This window comes from Eschscholzia californica, unplaced genomic scaffold, assembly GCF_041429995.1.
Source record: "Eschscholzia californica isolate CP2 unplaced genomic scaffold, dmEscCali1.0.p SCAF_329, whole genome shotgun sequence".
Classification (NCBI taxonomy): domain Eukaryota; kingdom Viridiplantae; phylum Streptophyta; class Magnoliopsida; order Ranunculales; family Papaveraceae; genus Eschscholzia; species Eschscholzia californica.
In genome coordinates this window covers 2,501-7,500 of record NW_028238453.1, presented here as the reverse complement: position 1 = coordinate 7,500, position 5,000 = coordinate 2,501, and the positions used below count along the sequence as shown (strand labels likewise).

At 35.3% G+C, this 5,000-nt stretch overlaps 3 non-coding genes across 3 annotated transcripts; 2 read left to right on the top strand and 1 right to left on the bottom strand.

Moving 5' to 3' along the window:
* Positions 1–242: 242 nt before the first annotated feature.
* On the bottom strand, positions 243–314 carry TRNAT-GGU (transfer RNA threonine (anticodon GGU)). Its single transcript has one exon. It is a non-coding gene; the product is annotated as a tRNA-Thr (tRNA).
* A 676-nt stretch (positions 315–990) lies between these two features.
* Positions 991–1,074, top strand: TRNAY-GUA (transfer RNA tyrosine (anticodon GUA)). The gene has a single exon. It is a non-coding gene; the product is annotated as a tRNA-Tyr (tRNA).
* Positions 1,075–1,471: 397 nt separating this feature from the next.
* Positions 1,472–1,545, top strand: TRNAD-GUC (transfer RNA aspartic acid (anticodon GUC)). The gene has a single exon. It is a non-coding gene; the product is annotated as a tRNA-Asp (tRNA).
* Positions 1,546–5,000: the final 3,455 nt, after the last annotated feature.

Genomic DNA, 5,000 nt, shown 5'->3' with positions numbered 1-5,000 from the left:
GAATAATGAAACATGAGTAGGAGTATAGCCTGTAGTGACATAGTCGCCCTCCCAATAAGTGGGATGACTTATCATGATAATGAACAAAGGCTCAACTTTATAACTATACTTATTACTACTATATAATAATAACTTATTATTTATGTTATTTATGCAGATGTTTACTTTTTTTATTACAAATATCAACAATATCTCTATTTTTCGCTCCAAAATGAAGACTCAGACTGGAGTTTTGTGGAAAAAGCCCCTTATCGGATTTGAACCGATGACTTACGCCTTACCATGGCGTTACTCTACCGCTGAGTTAAAAGGGCTCGTTTGATTCAATTCCTGAATGCACCACTAGCCACTATGAGTCTACTGCATGTACCTATGTATATAATATATATACATATAGATAAATAGCGGCTCATTCAGGAACAAGAATTTTTTTGACTTAACATTTTGACTTAAGAAGTCTAGGAAAAAATGCTTATTTATATTTGATAAATATTAATGCAATGAATTGTTTCAAGACTGACCCTAATAGATTTTCGCTTATTGACTCCCATCAGAACGAGATTCACTTGATTAACACAAATTCGACTTCGACATAGATCCAAGATATTTCATCGAATCATGTGATGAAGAGATTCGACACATACCCTGAACCACATTTTTATAAAAAAAAGTCGATTACTTGTTGACCCCTTTTCAGATTTACAAGTTCTACAGCATCCTTTTTGAATAAAAAAAACGAAATTCGATGGAATCATGAAAGCCAGAAGGATTCTTCGGATCTAGTCATACCATTACATTATATTGACAATTCCAAAAAACTGTTCATACTATGAGCATAGTAGGCGATCGGGCGGGTATGCCCCCATCGTCTAGTGGTTCAGGACATCTCTCTTTCAAGGAGGCAGCGGGGATTCGACTTCCCCTGGGGGTAGGGTATTACGAAAGGAGGTTGATCGTGGATTATCCATAAGTCTAAAATGGATTCTTCCTGGGTCGATGCCCGAGTGGTTAATGGGGACGGACTGTAAATTCGTTGGCAATATGTCTACGCTGGTTCAAATCCAGCTCGGCCCAATAATTTCATTCGCCGATCCATCATGAGATGATATAACAAATTTGGCCTCCAGAAACGCCCGATGCGGGGGAATAAAGAAAAGAATTTCTGTTATATCCTTATTTATTTTATTTGTTCCCACATATTCTAATCTTTCTAATAATCTAGTCTGTAAATAGAAGGAAGGGGTTAAAGTAAAGAAAAAAAAATATTTTTTCATTGACCATTGAAAGATTTATTATCAATCGATTTGATATGGCACTAGAATTACTAGTAATACGTGTCGTTCTCACTTCACTAAAGTCCGTATCCATGTGAATAGCAATATAGCGTTCCTGTCTCTGTTACAGCACGGCGATTCTAAATAGAAATATGGTTTGAATGAAATCATAAGAATCCTGTACACCTTATTTACCTGGGATTGTAGTTCAATTGGTCAGAGCACCGCCCTGTCAAGGCGGAAGCTGCGGGTTCGAGCCCCGTCAGTCCCGACCTAGGATCCGATGAATCCATCAATTCATCTCTCTATTTTCTGTGAAGAGGGTGACAAGGAGTAGGATCTAATTCCCGGCGTGGGTCTTTATTTTCTTTTTTTTTCGTGTCTCATCGAACAAATACAGGAATTTCAATTACTTCAACAAGTACCGATTCGTGGGGAGAGACATAGGTAGATTGGTACAATTGTTGGTAGGAACATATTCAATTCAGGATTACAAGAGATACCATACTGGTCTGACTTTTTCGATTGCTTTTGATCCATGGAATGGAATAGAATACACATCCGTTTCGCGGGAGCACATATACAAATTGGATTCCTTTATTGTACGATACAAAATTAACTTAACCTTAACATAGTTAGCCCGAAAGAAGATTTTTCGGCTTATATTAAAACTACTGCCTTTTCTTCTAGCTCCTATTTTGTGTAACCTCAATTCCTAATTGGAAACAGTCTATCTATCTTATTCAAGTTGCACACTGAATTTTGGATATGATATATGTCCCAGTCCCAATCCAAGGAACGCGGCTATTATAATATAAAATAGAATTAATTATAATAAAAGAGAGGTCAAACAAAGATCTACCCCTCTTAGTAATTAGTAAGGGAATGCATAATCTTTTTTTCTTCCTATTTTATTTGAGGGGGTCCTACCGAAGAAAGAGCAAACTCCAAAATAGTGAATTTATCGAAATATTAGATCTTTTATACCGGGATCCATCTTTATGACACCTCTTTGTCTTCCACGAAAATTAGATCATAAAAAAACTTAGTTAGTTTAGAACTGCACTTCTTCTTTTTTCCATTTTACTTCTACTGTTTGGGTTTGTGACTAATAGAAGTGGAAGACGGGTCAGATGATACCTCATCAGATGATTGTATACGGAAGGCTGTAGATTATAGAAAAGAAAGAATGAAAAATTCAGCGGGATTATTGATTGTATCAGAAATCCAATTTTTGATTTGTTATGGATAAAAGATCTTCCTATGTTATACTATTCAATTCTCGACAATGAATCGACTTGATAGCTCAGATATTGTTATTCATGATATTGATCCGATTCAATATCAAATATCATCGGGATGCAATTCATCTCATTGAATTTACAGGAGAAGATTTATCATCTCTATGGGATTAGATCCCGAGTTATTGTGAAGTAAAAAAAAAAAAACGATGAGATTATGGAAGTAAATATTCTCGCATTTATTGCTACTGCACTGTTTATTCTAGTTCCTACTGCTTTTTTACTTATTATCTACGTAAAAACAGTCAGTCAAAATGATTAATTTGAATGAAGCTTGACTTCTTAGTTCTTAGTCAATGATTGAAGAAATGAAAGTGATTTGCATTCCGCGCCTTAAATGAAATGAGCGGACTAGAATCAGCAGTATATGAGATCCGATAGTATGGTAGAAAGAAATATATGAACCTTTCTACCACACTATCTATTAGTGTATTGTCTAAAGTTGTACTGTATTCTATAAAGAGATATAGGCTTAATATAGATTAATCTACAATATATATCTTCATATATTTAAATGTAAATTACATATATGTAATTTACATTTAAATAGCACCCCAACCCTAGTTCTTCCCTCCATCTATTTGTATTACTTTCGATCAATCCGAAATAATCGAATCTTGCTCTTACTTTTACGGTTATAATTACTGGGTTTCTTATTATTTCCAATATAGATCCCGGGCTTTGTCGAAAGAATCAAATCAATTATTCTATCAAATAAAAGAAACAAAGTAAGACTTTTTTTAGCATTCCGAACAAATAATTGATTGAGCCGTTGACAGATGATCCAAAGACTTCTATGGAAAATTCTTCAGATTTGGAAAAAAAAGAGTAGTAGATCCCACGGATTTCGAACGCTTAAACCAGGGTCGATAAAGTATAAATAAGAGATTTCTAGGAGTATAAAACAAAGAGTAAGTGCGCAATATGCGAATCGTCCAAATAAGATCTTATTCTTCGTAGTACTTCGTTGGACAACGACTATATCTATGCTGCCTCCGGGAGAAAGTACGTATCTACGTAATAACAGAACGACTTCCTCTTTGAACATGAACAGTAAAGAGGGAAAGAAATTAAAAAGGGGATCGGTTGCTTCTCATTGTAATATCCATATAAAATTCTGGTAAGAACTAGTTAGTTCATCGAAATAGAATATTTAGGAAGAGTTCGGTTGTAAAAAATTTTATCTCATGTGTATCTTCTTTTACTTTACAAATACGAACATGGGAATCATTGAAATGTTTGTTTGATTGAAAGGTTATTATTCATATATTACTATTACATTACTGGATTCCAGTAGAATTTTGAAATGGAAATCTTTTTATTTTAAAACTATTTGCAGAACGATCTATGAAATAATTAATTACAGTTTGATTACTCAACCCAATTAGTAGTATCTCTAGAGTCCACTTCTTCCCCATACTACAAGTGAAAGGGAAAATGTAAAGACTACCATTAAAGCAGACCAAGCAAGACTTACTATATCCATGTGAATTATGTCCCCTATCTCTATGAAGGAATTCTTACATTATTGATCACTAATAATAGTGGAATCAATGGCGCAGAGTCAAAAAGGCATTCTGACCAAACGCTATTGATGAAACAATCCAATAAATCCACACATAATAAGTTCCTATATGATTTCTGGTAGAATCGGGAAGCATTAAGCACAAGCAAGATAGGCAGTTACTCCCTTGGTATTATGTTATTAATGGAACATGTAGGAATAGTAAGACCTATGGTTTCTTTTCTTGCCCTTCATAAGCAAGAGCCATGGCAATCTACAATCAAGATAGATCACCCCCTATCGCATACCTCTATATTGGGGGTTATCGAAAAGAAGTTTTTTTTCAACTTTTGTTTTATTCTATAAATAAAACAAAGGGTAATTCTCTATCCAATCCAATATGGATTGGCTGTCTGAGCATTTCGAGACTCTCGTGAGTCTGTATACTATAAAGGTATCTGCCCCCCGTTCCACAACTACGAATTTGATTCCCCATCCGATTATCCAATCTAACCCAAAACTCAGTCAGTAGACACTACACTAGTAGTGGAAGGGAATCAGTAAGTCTTGATAGCTAGACAGACCCTTCCTATACTATAATCCTCCCTCGGGTCCTAGGGGCAAGGATTTACAGTCCTAGTCTTTTTCCTCTATTTCTGCTGAGCAAAAATTCGGCGAGTTATGTCAGCAGAACGAATAAAGGATTTCGAGTTTTTTTGTCGATGAGGCGGGGACGCAGAATCCTTTCGAACAAAGGATTTGCAGTCCCCCGCCTTACCACTCGGCCATGCCGCCAATATAATATAAATAGATGGAAATATTTTCTTTTTTGATTGAATTTGCATCTTGAATCCCGTTTTCTTTATCCCGTTCCTAAATCTAAAAAAATATCTTCTTTTTGGATCCAGTCGATTCCCTTCG